Source organism: Anser cygnoides, chromosome 12 (assembly GCF_040182565.1).
Source record: "Anser cygnoides isolate HZ-2024a breed goose chromosome 12, Taihu_goose_T2T_genome, whole genome shotgun sequence".
NCBI classification, from domain to species: Eukaryota; Metazoa; Chordata; class Aves; order Anseriformes; family Anatidae; genus Anser; species Anser cygnoides.
Genome location: NC_089884.1, coordinates 20,275,895 through 20,292,682, shown reverse-complemented (window position 1 = coordinate 20,292,682; position 16,788 = coordinate 20,275,895). Strand labels below are relative to the sequence as shown.

General features: G+C 42.7%; 1 protein-coding gene across 11 annotated transcripts in view; it reads left to right on the top strand.

Moving 5' to 3' along the window:
• LOC106039568 (protein C19orf12-like) overlaps positions 1-16,788 on the top strand; it is an 81,802-nt gene that overhangs the window by 31,742 nt on the left and 33,272 nt on the right. For 5 of the 11 annotated variants that reach the window (XR_010834583.1, XR_010834581.1, XR_010834582.1 and 2 more), the window contains 2 exons: positions 4,975-5,133; positions 6,592-14,812. The gene's annotated coding sequence lies outside the window, so the exon portion shown is untranslated. The other 6 variants (XR_010834575.1, XR_010834577.1, XR_010834576.1 and 3 more) reach the window with 4 other exon arrangements.

Below are 16,788 nucleotides of genomic sequence, written 5' to 3'. Positions count from 1 at the left end.
GCGCCGCCGGGAGGCCACGCCCCCTGTCCGGGCGGTGGCCAATCGGGGGGCGGGGCGGGGCGCGCCGCCGCCAGGGGGCGCCCCGGGGCGGTGGCCCCGCGGGGCCGGCGGCGGGTGGGAAGCAGCGGAGCTCCCACCGCCGCTGGCTCTGTCGGCGAGAGCTGAGCGGCCCGCGCCCATGCATAATTCAGGCGCTCGCTCGCTCGCCCTAATGGCTCTTCTATTTTTAATGGGAACTGATGGACCTGTCAAGGCTTTAGAAATGTTTTTCTTCCCGGGTTTTCGTTTTCTTAGGTAATGATAATGTGTGCTGGGAGCTTATGGCACCCTTTAGAGCTGGAGTGCTCGGGCAGCTGCATGACGTTTCCCTGCAAGGCCACAGGAAGCAGATCCTAGGGTCGGCCGTCCACACCTTCCTGAGCATCTGGGAGGACAGACCCTGCAACGGAGACTGTTGGGCTGAGCAAGGGTTTTCAGGTTGTTTCTCAAGCTCAAGCGTGGGTCTTCCCTGTCCTCGTGGGAAGCATGCCCGAGCAGCCTGTCGGTGGTGGGAGGTGCAGAGCAGGTGCCTGTGCTGGGTACTTACGCACCTGAGTGCTGCTCCATGCTCAACCCTGGCACCAACTGGCCCAGCTGCCCCAAGAGCTGCGTGGCAGACTGGGGAGAATCTGTCCAGCTCAAGAAGTTAATCCTTGATAATTTTTTTTTTTTAAATTGTAAAACTAACTGTAAGTATACAAAACCCTGAACTGAGTATGTCAGAGCCTGTCTTATCCACCACAGTAATTCAGATCTAACCAGCCATGGATTGTCACTTCTAAACCATTCTTTTTTTCCGTATATGCTAAAATTATTCTGAATTCACTGTCGGATTGTCGTAATCAGAGTCTTCATCACTTGTTTCTCAGTACACTCACCTGTGCAGCAAGCACTGCATGGTAATGTGTCAGCCAAAGGCTGCATCGGGTGAGGCAAACAGTCTGGGGTTTGAAGGTTGTGTTTACTTTCTGCCACTTCAGTTGGGAGTGGATGTATGTTTAGGCAGCTGCTGCATAAGGCAAGGGAAACTTCCAAGTATACACTGTGTATGCCTTCAGTGTTAAGCAGTTGCATTTGGGAGCTGACTTGTTCCTTTTTTTTTTTTTTTTTTTTTGGAAGCTATTACATCCCAGTTTGAACGCCTTGAGTTGAGACAAACTCAGAGTGTAACCAGTAATCTTAATGACCATTTGATAGTCAGGCTCAGGAGCTCTTTTTTCCTGGCGGTTAAAGTGAAACATTTGTGAGACCACTTGAAAAAGCTGCTGCCCAAATTACCAGCTTTTAAAGTCTCCTTACCTTGCTCTGGTTGCGTTATCTGATCTATTGCCTCTGGCATTTTCTCTAAAACCACTTGTTTCTCAGTAGCAGAAATACCTTGCCCAACTGGGATGCAATAATTTCAAAGCAAATAAAGGAAACTGCAGCTGCTTAGCTGAGTCAGCCAAAGGTAAGCTCTGCAGGGGAGAAAATGGATTTTTATCATCTTCTAGTGGCAAAGTTACTACAACAGCCTGCAGGAAAAGCTTAGATTATAATACTAACAAAAACATCTGTTAAATTCTGAGCTCAGTGTATGTTTAGTGCATGTTTAGAAAAAAAAAAAAAAGCAGACGCTTTATAAAATTATTTTGAATTAAGCTCAGTGTTGAGATTCAGTTTGGGATGTTAGGAACCCGCCGTGATCTTAGGATAGACAGAGGTTTTAACTAATCGAATACATGTGTCATTTCGTCATCAGGTAAGACAGTTTGTAGCTATGGAGATACAGTGCGATATCAAGATTTTAGTGAATTGAGCATGGAATTTACTCCTATTACTTAACAAGTGAATAAGTTAGTGTGTGTTCATTATACACGTTAGATGTAAGAAGGAATAACCTCTGTCCTGTGCTCTGTGAGAGTGTGGTGTGCATCTGTCTCCCAGTGGATTCAGCTAATCAGCGTATTTTAGAAATTTTTTGAATTTCTGTGGTTGATTTGTGTCACGGAAGCACTACCAGCATTGTTTGTGTGCTTTAGAAATGAGGTCCTTCCAAGTCTGACAGTGCAAAAATCACAGAGCCATGCTTGGCTCTGTCAATACAGATCTAAACTGAAAAATACTGGTTTCCAAAATATTACTAGTTCAAATGCATTGAAAGCACTGCCAGACAAACAGGTTTCAGAGGGTCCTTTTGGCTCCTCTCTGCCCAGGCACAGGAAGTTGCCCACTTTTTGAGTTTTTCCTAGGAGCCTGGCTGCAAAATGATTGTCAGTGATGAAAGTATTCGCCAAAGCAGCCTTGAGACTTGCTTGTTCCTTTTCCTTTTGTGTTAGGAAGTAATATACGATAGACGTGCTTTTGTTTTTACAACAGCATTGCTGTACTGTGCACATGTGCAGCACTTCATTCCAAGGATCTTGAAGTGCAGCATAAATTCTAATAACCATGTGAGGGCTTGTGTCCTCCTTACAGAGAGTAAAACCGAAACTGGGTGAGTTATATATGGTCATATGCAGCTTGATCACTGAAATAGGAATAGTGGTTTATTTACCGTTGTTTTCAGCAGCAACTGGCTCTGGCTCAAAGTGAATCACAGGGAGGCTGAGGAACAGCCCCAGGAGCTCCTGACTCACAGCCCCGTGTGCCTTGCCACAGGGTTACAGCCCAGCTCAGACATCTCGGTGGTCATTACAAAAGCTGTCGTGTGCAAGGAATTAAAAACAAAACAAAACACCTCTCTACACTTGCTAGTTTGCATCATAAGAGCCTTTGCATTTGCTTTGCCTTGTTCTTCCCTGCTCGGATCAGCAGCCCTGTTTTTCTGATCATGTATTTGTCACCACAGTCACTAGTGGGTTCTGCAGGGCTCCGTTTCAGGGCCAGTTCTCTTTAATGTTTACATAAATGACCTGGATGCAGGACTCAAATGTGTGCGAAGTATGTTTGCAGACAACACTAAATGAGGAGGAGCTGTTGACTCCCTCAAGGGCAGAGAGGCCTTGCAGGGAGATCTTAATGAATTAGAGGGCTGGGCAATCACCAACCGTATGATATTAACAAGAGCAAGTGCCAGATTCTGCACCTGGGACGGGGCAGCCCTGGATATACGTACAGATGGGGCATGAGGGGCTTAAGAGCAGCCCTGCAGAAAGGGATCTGGGGGCTCTGGTTGATGGCAAGTTGAATATGAGTCAACAGTGCTCTGGCAGCCAGGAGGGCCAACAGTGTCCTGGGGTGCATCAGGCACCGCATTGCCAGCCAGTAGAGGGCAGGGACTGTCCTGCTGTGCTCTGCGCTGGTGCGGCCTCACATCGAGTACTGTGTGTGGGTTTGGGTGCCACAATACAAGAAGGACATAAAACTATTACAGAGTGTCCAAAGGAGGGCTGCAAAGGTGGTGAAGGGCCTGGAGGGTACGGCATATGAGGAGCTGCTTGGTTTCTTCAGCCCAGAGCAGAGCAGGCCGAGGGGAGGCCTCATGGCGGCCTGCAGCTCCCTCATGAGGGGAGCAGAGGGGCAGGCGCTGAGCTCTGCTCTCTGGGGACAGCGACAGGACCCGAGGGAACGGCATGGGGCTGGGACAGGGCAGGGTCAGGCTGGGGGCTAGGGAAAGGTTCTGCACTGAGATGGTGGTCGGGCACTGGGACAGGTTGCCCAGGGCAGTGGTCACGGCCCTGAGCCTGACAGAATTAAAGGGATGTTTGGACAGTGCTCTCAGACACAGGGCTGGATTTTTGGGTGGTCTTGTCCTATGTGGAGCTGGGCACTGGACTCCGTGATCCTTGTGGGCCCCTTCCAACTTGGGATATTCTGAGTCTATTCTATGCAGTGCTGTTCCTTGACTGCTGAACAACCAAAAATGACCAAGGACATAAATGGCATAGGTTAAATTTAAAAGCTGTGTATAAATACATAATAGCTAATTGCTCTTGGGTTCTAGGAAAAAAAAAAAAACAAGGGTGTGTGTTCTCACCAGTAAAAAAAAAAAAAAAGACATTTGTGGTTGTCACCATTATGAGGAGGTTTTCAAACCCATTTTATCTATAGGCTGTACACCAGTGTGTGTGTGTGTGTTAAGCTTTGACAGTTGTCTGTGCATCTCAGGGCTGTGGAGGCATAAGGTGTTTTCCTTGTTCCTTCTTAATTTTCACTGATAAATAGCAGTGGTGAAACATATAGTTGGAGAGAAGAATGCTAAGGATTTCCCTGCTAAGTCAATTTCAGTGTTAATAGTTTGTTCTCTTCACGGCGGTCTGTAATTGTAATCACAGAAGTAGTTAAAAGATCTGATCCAAAGCTTGGTAAGAGTTTTAATTTCAGTGGAGTTTTGGATCAGCATGTAACATGTAGTTCCATTGAAAGCCCCCATCTCGACTGTAAAATACTGAGGGTATTTGATCACTTTTATGTTCCTTATATGATATCATCAGTGTGTACCATTCTGCCTGGTACAGTATGCTGAACACATGAGACATGCTAACACTTGAAATGTAAAACCATGAGCAGAACAATTGCGCTGCCTTGCTCTTGCGGGGTCAAGTGGAGAGTGGGCAGGAGTGTGGCAGATGTCAGGAGGGCTTGCTGGACTTCTGGTGCTGGGAATACGAAGCGATGACTAAGAAGCTGCTGTCCCCAGGACCGTGGATGTGCCTTGCCTTGCAGTGCAGACCCCTTACTGCCGTCCCACACTGGCATCCCTCTCCCTGCTATGCAGAGCACCCAGCACCACATGCCCCATGTCAGCTCTGCAGCTTCTCCCATGTGGGCTGTTGGCTTGAAAGTAGAAGGGTGCTTTAAGGCTGGGAAGTGAGCATGACAAGCAAAGAAGAAAGGGGTTGTATCATTTCAGTGGAAAAGTTTATTTTATCTAGGTTACTTAGACTCTCTCTTTTTTTCTTATTTTTTTTTTCAGGCTCTGTTGCTAACCATGCTTTCTTTCACTCTCGACAGCATGTGTGTTCCCTGAGCTTTGTGTTCATTTTTTGAGTGGATTCATTAAGTGGCTCGGACACCGTGAGTCTCCACGTCTCACCAAAGAGCTGCCCAGTATGGGGACATATGACAAGGAAAGCTCAGAAGAAGTTTTCTCTATTTTATGGAGCTGAAGGGGTGAGTACCCAGTGACAACTAAGCAGGAAGTTGGGCGTACTGCCATGTCACTATTTCTGAGTAGTGTTCATGCAGTAATGGGAGCAGGCTCTAGTTGAAATACAAAAAGGGAGGGTGAAAAAGATGTGAGGTAAGAGAGTAAGAAATGCCAGAACCATGAGAAGGTGTAGGCATTCAGTGCAGAGGGGTACAATATTGGAAGAGCAACATATGAAATTAATGTAGAAAAATGACATGTCTAAAACAGCATTTTGCAGTACACTTGGAGAGAGTACTTTTTTGAAGCTTGACTGTTCCTCCCAAATAACATAATTCTGTGCATGTTCTGAACTCTTCTCCTACTGTTGTTGTTGTATTTAAACAGGGATCTCATATTCAGTGTGCTTTTATTGCACAATATAACTCATGGTAAACAATGAGGTATTTCAAACACTAAACTTAGTTAAATTAGGCATTTCAGATATTAAAATGGAGAAAAAAGCAGAGGGAACAAGAGGGTGATAATCATCACTTAATTTTAAAAGATGTAAATGTGTTCACTTATGATTGACTGATTAGTCAAAGACACATAAAAGAGTTTCATTCAGAAACCCTGCTTTGTCCATGGATATAGCTTCTATCTATGTGAAGAACATGCTTTGGTCTCTTTCCTTTGGAACTGTTGCCCAGACTGTGTGTGTGTGTTGCTCAGAAAGGAAAGGTCATCTCTTTGTGAGGGACCTGTGCCTTGCCCCACATCAATGCCTTTTGTGCAGGCGGGTATCTGTTGTGATTGCCTGGGGCATCTGGGGAAGTTTTATGCATCGAGTGCATATTGCGGAGTTCTATGAAAGGGAAAGGAAAAAAAGTAAGGAAATATTTATTTCCTTTTGTGTTCTTCAAATATAAGGGGAAACAGAAATACAGCATGTTTTCAGGGTGTTCTGCTGAAATCCTGGAAAAGTAAAAGAGTAAACTTAACTTGACTGGGATCCCCATCCATTGACATGTTGGATCTTTAAATGGAGAGGTGCTGAGCTGAAGGAGGAACCATGGGGGTTTCATATGAGGTAGGAGGAGGTTTATTGGCTTTTAGGGAGCCTGTTGCTGACTGGGCTGTGCAGCATATGAGATGTGACGTAGGCCAGAATACAGAGTATGTGTATGAAGGAGCGCACCATAATTTATGAAGTGTAAAAAATATTGCCTGCTTGAGAAACCAGAGGGATTTCTTGTAATAGGAGGCGTGTGGCAGGCCGTTCAGGGACATCTGAAAGGAGGAGTTGAGAGTCTTGCTCTGTACGTCAGCTTGAGCCATGCAAAAATTGTCCATGTGCATGTGCTACCATCCTGCCTTTTGGGGAGTGGAAGGTACCTGCAAGAGTTAATGTTTCCTGAGATTTCTTTCTTTCTGGTATACTGAGATATGCAGAAGACTGTGTTTTTGGGTATGTGTTTTTTTCTTTTTTTTTTTTCCAGAATGAAATGCTTCATCTGTAACCTGAACCCTGAAGAGCAGTTGAGGGGAGGTAGGGGAAGGCAGTGCAATTTGGCTCTGTACCATTTGGGCTGTTTGAATTCATTAGCTTGGGAGCTCCTAGAAATGCCTCAGGCTGTGTACCTCCTCCTGCACCCAACTTGGGAGAATCTCTTACCACTACTGCATGCATTAGCCTTCATTAATACAATTAGCATAATAGTGATTAGGATTCATTATTACCTACCAAAAGATAAAGCCAGTAAGACATATCTCAGAATCAAATTCCTTAGCGCCTTGTCTTGGGATTGCTTTATTTTGGAGTTGTTTGCGTCTTTATATCCTTCCATCTCCTAGAAAAAAAAAAAGCCACTTAATTGTAAAACTGTTTAGGTCAAAGAAATGCACTGAGATGATCTTTCACGCATGCTAAATAGGTGAATTGATCTATGGGACCCACACAGCTCAGACAGCCACTCAACAGAAGAAACTGCGAACTTCATCTTCTTCAAGCACAAAAGCTACTTAGTTTCCCCATGTTGAAGACTTTTTATAATAGCAATAAGACAACTCTAGAGAGAACCATCTAATATTAACTCCAGGGAGTAATCATCTAATCACAATCTGGGGGTGATTTGAAGCACTCATCTGGACCAAATGCCTCACAACACCCCAGGAGTGGTTTTATTGCGTGATAGCAGTACCCCATTGAGCCTTATTGCTTAATTAAAAACAAATTCCCAAGTAATTTTTTTGCCTTTCCATAAAAACACAGTAGTACATAGCATGTATAAAACATCCATTAAATGATGGTAGATGCAAATTTACATTGTGAGATACAATCCGTTTCTTTACCACTTGGGGTTGAAGTTAAATGTAAAACCATTTCCTATAATCTGTGCACTGCTGCGTTTAGAGAGGAATAAATATGGGAAGGAGAGGTTCATTGTAGGATGCCTTGTTTTTATTAAGTGATATGTTTGGTCTCTTTACAAAGTAGTTTGACTCCCGGTCCATCTTACAAACACAATAGTCTATCAACAGTGTGGCCTTTTCTGCTACTTCCTGAAGATTTCCTTGGCTTGCTGTCCTGTTTCAATGGCGATCTTCAATACGAATCCTGTGTTTCTGTCTGGGGTTTCCATTTCTCTCTGGGCAGAGAGAGCAGGAACAGTGCAGGTGATGTATTTGGAATACGTCTAGCATACTGTCCTTCATGAGTTTTGTAGAGTAATGCAGATTAAGCCCAGTAGACACACAATACAGCCACTTTTGGTGGCTTTGCTGCACAGCTGAACTCTGCCTGCACCAGGTGCGTGGCTGAGATGTCTCAGCCTCCCCCAGTTTGAGTGGATCTGCTGCAAGAGCTGTAGCTGCTCAGCAACAGACACAGGTGGCAAAGGGGAAGAGTAGGAAAGTCCTTTTTGTCCATGCTGAGGGGTTTTCCTGCCTCAGGGTCCTAATCCACAGCTTTCTTTACACCTTTACAGAGTACTTTCATAGCCCTGAAGTGATCCCTAAATGTCAGGTTTCCTAAGGATTTCGGGTGTTGTCCCTCTATTGTTGGCAGAGGAAGCAAATCCAAGGCTTTAAGTGATTGTGTGAGTGCTGGAGACATTGCTCCAAAATCCTGGCAACCACACCTGTACGGACTTTAGGCCACAGTACTGAAGTCAACGAGGGAAAAAGGGCCAGTATGACTTTTTCTTCAGGTTAGTCACTCAGGGATTCCTTTAATTGATTGGTGGAGATGTGCCTGCAAGTTCAATTTTTCGGAAAAAAAAAAAAGCTGAGAATTAGTAATAACTATTACTTCAGTTGTCCGCATGCCAAAGCCTTCTTGTGGCACTCACAAACTCTGGATGGAGGATGACAGATGTGTCAATCCTGCCTGCTGTGGGCTCCACTCAGTGCTGCACAAACCCTTCTGTTTTTCTCCAGCAGATGGTGGTTCACAGGGGCTGGTGGGAGCTGAAGCCATGTGTGATGTGCGAGTACAGCTGACAGCAGGTTGCAGCATTCAGGGTTCCTACTAAAGAGGCAGCATGCTTTGTCCCGTATTTAGATTTTGGAAAAAAAAGTAATTTTGTTTGTTTGGTGAACCACTTAGCTAGAATGTTTCGCTGATTCCATTTTAATGGCCTGTTAGGGAGATGTTAGGTGTTATGATGGACAATTTGTTAAAAAGGGGTTGTGGCATTGTAGTCATGAAATGAACAAGAGTAAGCTGCTAACTGCTGCTCCTGCTGCCTAAGATTAGTAAGGGTGGTACATAGCATAATTAAGTCTGTCTATTTAAAACTCTTCTGTAGCAACCTGGGACACTGCCAGGTCAGGAAAGGACATGAAAGGACCTGACTGTTCTTGAACAATAAACATTTTTACCTGAAAGATCTCTGCTGGCTTTATTAGAATCGCATAACTAGGAATGCCATTATCTTGCTTTGATGTGGCTCTCTAGAGCTGGCTGCTCGTGCAGCTGATACAAAGCAAGTAGCCAACAAAGGGGAGTCCTAATGGGCTTTAATACCTTCAGTAAAGAGTTTCTCAACCCCTCAGCTGCATGTCATTTCACAAACGCTCATTTCATCTTCACCCGTCTTGGAGATGGCTGTATGCAGTGAGGTGAGCACATGCCCTTGGCTAAGGGATAGGGTTTTGCAGCCTTGCTGCTGTCAGACTTGCCCAGCCCTGTCACAGTGGCTCAGTGCAGGGCTGCTGGGGCATTCAGCAATGCTTTTTGCCTGCTGCAGCCCGAGTGTGTCTGTAGGACACTGCGGGAGCTGCCCTGGAGCGGGCCTGAGGAGTGCTGTTGCAGCCGTGGTGGAGCTGCTCCCACTGCTTTTTTTACAAGTAGGTCTTGAAGCAGGATATGGGTTTTATTGGCCTGCCTAACAGTGAGAAAAAACGGCTGTACCTTTGTGGCAGCCGGTCATGCTGGGCAGCTGCATGCTGCTGGGGTGAGGAAAGGCATGTTGCTCAGCTGCAGGTCTCACTCTGAGTGACAGCAGCAATGCTGAAGTACAGGCCTAGCCTATTTTCTCATCGGAGCATGTATTTTAAGCTTTAGGTATAGTATGATGTTTATTCTGTGTCCTACATTTATGTGGCTTTCAGCAAGATGAACCTTTGATGGTTCTGGGAGATGTATGACTTCTAAGAATACATCCCCATGTGAGTGAAACGAAAGGTACGATATTTTAGCAGTTGGAAATGCCTGTCTTAGTTTATGTTTCCTGATTTCATTTTGGCACCAAAAATAATTTAGAAAACATATTTGCAGAAAATAAAATCACTTGTTATGGAAACCTCAGAGAAAGGCAGCTGACATAGGGTAAGGCATGCACCAGATTAGCTGTACGCATAGGCATGGCAAAAAAGCAAGTTCATGTAAGGTAAGGGAGCAGTTTCTAGGCACCGTCTGCTTCACGGCTGTTTTTTCTGTTAGAACAGAGGAAAAAAAAATCCCTTTAAACCTGTGAGCGTCTGGCTCCATCTGCTGGTAACAAAGCAAAATATATCGCTCTAAGCATAGAAAGAGGCGGGATTTCTATTTTTATGCTAGCTGCAACAGAAAACAGCAAAAACAAAAATAGTAATAAATGAAATGCCTGTGCGTCAGAACCGAGCCACAAGATGTTAATTTAGTTTTCCTGAAGGTACAAACCATTCTGCTGCCTGGGAAGAAAGCTTTCTTTTCCTCATAAGCACATAGCCCAAAATTGGCGTCTTCCAGAGCACAATACCTCCGTCCTGCACAAAAATTATGTTTGCTCAGGGCGTGGACTGCACCAGCAAAGCTTGATGCCTCTGTAGGTGATAATATTGTCCCCTGCCATACAGCTGTAGGATGTTTTACTTTGTTTCCCACTCCCCCAAAATATCTTTGACAAAATAGCTAGAATTCATGATACCTCTTCCTGAAAATGCTAGCTGGGGAGAAGGAGAGATGAACAGTTCTTTGAGATAGACTGCCAGGAGTCAAAAGAAAATAAAGCTGTTTTATCACTTCACCAAACAGTGAATGTTGTTACAGTGCATATTGCGCATGCTTAATTGAGCTTGATTACTCAATCTGTTCACCTTAGGAACTCACTCTCTGTTAATTATGGAAGTAAGCCGTTACATGAAAACAGAAAACCTCAGGTTTTCTAAGGTATCCTAAAGAATTGACCCAGCTTTATATCTTTTTTATTTTTATTTTTTAATTGAAGTAGAAGCAAAGGAAATTATGTTGGTGCAGTGCTGTCCAAAAGCTGTTTTTCACAAGTCATTGCAAATAGGAGGTATTGCACCGTGAATGCAAAATAAAAAAATACGTGTCTTGTATTTTTCTTATTTCATTTCCATGTATGTATGTGCTTTTTTTTTTTTTTTTTTCTCTTGGAGATTGAGGCTAGGATATATGGGGCCTCGTAATCTTTGTATGAAGAATAGGTTTTCAAACCAAACTACTGCATGATAGAACTGTGGGAATGCAGGTGAGGGAATATAAATTTAATGGCTCTGCTACTTCTTGCCCTTACTGTGCCACTCTACAGCTAACATGAGTGGTGAGTTATTTGCATGCAGCACTTTTCTGAGGGGACGCCTGTTTGAAGACCTGCTTGGAAAGAACATGTTCATGTCAGTCCAGTCCTTGTATGGCAGGCAATCATTTCAAAAAAAAACATCACCAAAGTGAGAACTAGCCAAGGTTTCTCATAATGGCCTCAGCAGAGAGGTTGAGGATCAAAATGAGAGGTAGAACTAATCTTTACTGTTTAGTGTCATACTTTTAAGCAGTACCAGGTGCCATGCAGAGGGAAGCATGTGGTTCCTGAGGTTTCTTCTTGAAGCTGCCTACAATTCCCCCCCAACACATACACATTTAACTTTCAGCTTCATCTTGTTTCATTTCACTGGTGTTTCCAACTTTTGAATTCTGGGGTTTGTGGTTCTCTCTGTATCTAGGGGATTATTCTAAAGGGATCCACTCACCTTTTTGAAAGATATCATAAGGGCAGCACTTTTTGCTGAAACTAACAGTAGATAAATACTACAAGCATCTTTTATTAGAAAGTTCAAAACCACAACAAATCCTGCCTGGAGTATGTTTGATAAATCAGATCTTTTGTAGACATCTGGAGATTGTGTTTGCAAATCCCCAGCCAGCTTGTTTTGTAGTCATTGTTACCATAATTCAGGTTAATGTGGTTGCCACTTTTTACTTCCTAAAACACATGTGGTGCTTTATGGCTGGGGAAAAAAAAAAAAAAAAAAGTGGCTGCCTTGGAACAGAAGTTCTTGTAAAAGCCTTTGTGGAAGCTTCCTGTTTGGAGAAACAAATGTCAAATCAATTGTCCTAGCTCAGAACTACTGTTCTGAAAATACAGCTGTGGAAAGAGATTACGTGGATACTGTGATGGGGAGTGCATAAGGGTCTAGATTGAGAACTATGAAGCAACATAGAACAAAAATAACAAACAGAACAAGTAAACTTTTAGGTTTTCTTGCAAAGATTTGCTTAAAAAATACTAGATCCCAAGTGAGAATGTTCATGCCAAGTTTGAAGTCTCATTTGAATTTTTATAAATGTTATAATCTGTGACATATACCCTTGGAAATAGGGTCTCATAACAGAAATGGCGAGTCCCTTGACTATTACCTCACAAAAAAGGAGATGCAGTAGGTTACAATTCTGAGACAAATTTGCAGGGCTGGTTTATGTCTGCGTAACACCACTCAAATGGGCCTAAGCTGAGCACTTCACATTGTTTGAAGGTATTTGTGGGTATGTGATCAGCTGTACACAGCTGTTCCAGTAATGTTAGCCTTTAAGTATAACAAGCACAATCCAACAAATCCTTTATCCACTGAAATGTTGCTGCAGGGAGGGGCATGGAGATAGGACGCAGTGTCATGAAAGTAAAGAAGAGCTTATTTTCCTTTTTGTCTCTCCTTATTCTTCTGCATTTATATGCAGAAGAAATGGAAGCTCCCAAGGAGCCCAGGCTGCAGAAAGATTCCACGTGCCAGTGCTCTTTTTCCTCTTATTATCATACGCTTGCTATCAAACTCTAATTTTTGAAATAAAAAACCTGCAGGATTCTTTATTGGGACTATTAAGCCTTCAATCTTCATTATTTAGGATGGCTACTTACCTTTTACTCAATGAAGTCATAATGCAACTGCTCCTATAAAAACTACTGAAATGGCTACTGTGGCAGCGAGTAGATTTTCCTTCATGTAAAATAATCCTCTGTGAGTGAGACATAACTATCATTTACATTAATTAGGCAGCCATATAATGGGGTGTTCAATAGCTATTACATCATTTAAATTCTTCAGTGAGCACCTCAGCCACCCAAGAACTATCCAGCTGAACATTTTTAAGTCCATAATTTTGAAATAATCCTTTAGAGGAAGAATATGCATGGCAGAGTGTTGCAGACAATTTCACCAAAAAAAATCATTTGGATTTATGGGGTTATTTTAACATTTCCAGGAGGTGCGCAATCCTATTTTTCTCTGTCCTCCAAAATAACAAAGCTATTAAGTGGAATCAATTTTGGGGCTGATACTGTGTGTACACTAGAAGCTGGTCAAGGAGCTTGTATTCAGAGGTCTTCCCTGACAGCTGGATGCAAGTTTCCTTAAACACTCCGTTAAAAGCCTGGGGCCCTCACCTGCATCCCTCAGCTGAGAAGCTGACTCACAGACAAATGAGTGCCATCCTGGTGGTGGTTTGGTTTTTCAACTTCTGCCTTTAACAAGCGTGTGAGGTCTTAAGCATTTGCATTCAATTTTGATTGTTGTTCTAAAATTTGCGAGATCAAAGCAAACTCCTTTGGCATTTCTGGTAATATCATACTTCCCAGGAATTATGTATTATTATAATGGATATTCTAACTGTATTATTATATATTTTCACATATTTTAAGATCTGAGTCACAGTCAAAAGTTTGCACACGTCATAAAGCCAGGAGCTCATTCTGAGAGCTGAAAGAAACAAGGCTGAATTTATTAACTAATATGCCAGAAAGAGCTTTGAATTAGTAGGCCTGTACTGCAAATCTTTAACGTGCTGTTCAGCTGCCTATAGAAGGTGATGGTTATGAGGAGAACAGTCAGTATCTGAAATGAAAAATAGCATGTTTTAAATCGGTTTTGCCGGGCAAGAGTTAGGCCCTATGGGAATAGCTCCAAATTGACTGAAAAAAAAATCTTAAATTATTGTCTTAGGTTGTGACTTTTCATTCAGCAACCTGGTTCAAAACTGTCAGTCATGTTACTTTGGTCAATTGTATACTGGATTTTTTCTCTACTTAATGATTATAGGGTATTGTACCTCATCTGACTGATATAGTAGCGAGTAACAGAGCCTCTTAGGGGGGATAGCTCATAATTCGGTGTTAAATGTTGCTGGGACCTCTCTAGTTTTCCCCAATCCCCATCTACATGCAGACTGTAGAGAGCTAGGTGTCAGAAACCACCTGTACGTAGAGCACTAGGTTCCCTTGGTTCCGCAGTCCAAGAGGTTTGTATTTGCCAGATGCAAATACTCCTTTCAACGGCAGTGGATGCGTGATCCTGTATTTTTCACATTTGCTAGTTAGTTTAATTAAACCAGTACACTGAGAGAGGCTTCTGTCTTACCAAAACAATACATATTCATCAAACACTGTGGGAGATATAATTCAGAATAGAAATGACAGAATTAACAAAGGGGAATGTGAGGCAAAGGTGGGTCAAACCTCTGTGAAATTACATGGGGCTGGTTGTTGTTGCCACGTAATCTGGAATCGTACTTCTTAATCTGGCACGCAGGACCATGGTCTGGTAAACGCTGACGTATGAAAAGCTTTGTAAATCCAGTTTTTCTTTCTGTTTAAGATGTATGAAGGTGGGTGTTTGTTATATTGGTCAACTAATGTACTGTACTCACCAAGGCCCCCCATGCTAACTTACTGACTTTGGGTGCAAGAAGCAATACAGCTGGGATAAGAGGAACAGCTAATGGAGGTTAGTCATTACAAGGAGACCAGTTGTTGGACATGTGCTTCAGCTGTGATGTCATAGAAGGCTGGCCAGATACAGCTGCTCCTGGCTCTTGGGACCCTCATTTTGTGCCGGTGCTGCTGATATCTCTCCTGGAGTGTAGGCTGAAGAAGGCTGTGGGAATATTGGTGCCAAAAAGGAGAATTCATGGGCTGCTGAAACCTTGTACTTGCATTGCCTATGGTAAGATCATTGCAGAAGCAGTGAGAGCTTAATTTCAGAAATGTTAATGTGGGCTGAGGGAGGGGTACAAATAGCAGCTGCTAGGAATTAGCCATCCAGCAGTCTTCAGGGTGGAAGTGTGAGAGACTGCAGCAGGAATAATAAGGTAGCTGAAACTTTTTGTTAGTTAGAAAACCTACCTCTGTGTTTTTAGACTTGTAGGTGGGGAATGGATGTGTGTAACTGCTCTGGTAATGGGCTGAGGAATTGGCCTGTTCAGGTAAAAGCAGTGCCACTGCTGGTTTTGAGAAGACGCTGTGCTTGCTTTCTGAAAATCTGCTGCTGATGCAGAGGAGCAAGCAGTTGTTTTAGATGAATGGCTCTCACAGCACAGTGGATCATAGCTGCTTTTTAAGGGAGTTTTAAAAGGTGTGGAAGGAGGTATGGAAAAATGTGAATTTCCTTATGTGAAATAAGGAAGTATAAAATATGTGAAAGGAAGTATAAAAACACTTCAGATGGCAAATTCTAGGTGTTTTCTTGGATGTGACTTAACTTTAAGTATTTCCTACAGTGAATTATTTTGGGGTTTGAAACAGAGCTTGGGTTTCTTTGTTTTCCCCTTTCCTGTTTAAATGTTCAAAATGCAGTAACTGGATAGTTTAACCTAGTTTTATACCACAACCGGTGATGTAATCTGAACTGAAACAGTTGTATGATTATGTGTATCTTTATTATATACATGTAGTAATAGGAAAGCAGAAATGTGTGAGTAAGGTAGTTTGACAGTATATTGTTCATTGTTGTTGATTATTCCCCAATTAGCTTTTTCTTTGGAGAGTCTGAGTATAAAAATCATTAAGAAAAATGTGTCCCTGCTGCATGCAATTCCAAGTTCAGTGTAAGAAGGAAGGGGTATGTTAGAGACAGCTGTGATTAGTTCCCCAATTTGCTAGTATTAAATCCATTAAGTATTTACTGTCTCAGCTAATGAAGAGATGGGGGAATGGTTGTGAATCAGCAGGGGAAGAATGGCAAGCAGTCATTTTTGTGTTATGCAGTTTCCAAGAAAGGTCCTTCACAAGCAACAGGGAGTTTATTGCATTCTAGTGAGGGATGAACATGGAGACAGCAGATACGAGTTTGGTTTGAGCAGCCTGTGGGTAGACAGCAATACCAGTGGTGTACAGGAGAGATTTAGCTTAAGTAAGTGATTTGTGGGGGCTGTTTGGAACACCTCACTGAGTCATTACAGAAAGGCCTCTTCAAATGATTTACCAACTGCAGTAAAGGTGTCTTGAATGCTTTGGCTGTTCAGATCTCTTGTTAGTCTTCATTTGTCATCTGTCTTTATGTGCTACGAGCACGCGATTACCTTGAGGAGACCTTTGAACATCTCTTCAGTACTCTTCACTGTAAATAATGAATACCTGGCTGTTATTTGTCAAAAGGGACCGCTAAGCAGCATTTGTCTTCTGGTCACTGAAGTAGTTTAACAAATGGCAATGGTAGTAGCTAGGGGAAGTTGTATCCTATTTATCTGCGTGTCCATATGGCAGAATATGGTATGTCCTTAGGCATGATGTTTCATTGTACTGCAAATTCCAATTTGTATGGCATTGCCATTAATTATGTCTATTCAAGACATCTATTGATGGTCTTTCCTGTTAATTAACAGGACTATGCCAATAAAATTCTACTAGTTTCCCCCTATTAATTAATATTATAGGCATTTAACAGATGTTTTAATTGGGTGTTACACTGATAGCTGTAAGCAAAATTAAAACTAGGTCATTGTCCTGCAAGGGAAGTTTCTACTATAATTTATGCTTTCTAGCACTTTATTTTTCCTTCTGGATTCTTGTAGGAAACTAATGGATTTCAGTGAACTTAAACCCAAGATATTACTTTCCTTTTTATACATTACTCTTCTAACAACTTCAAGACACCTTGATTTTGCTTCATAGGTATTAATTGTAAAAAGCTTCGTCACTTTT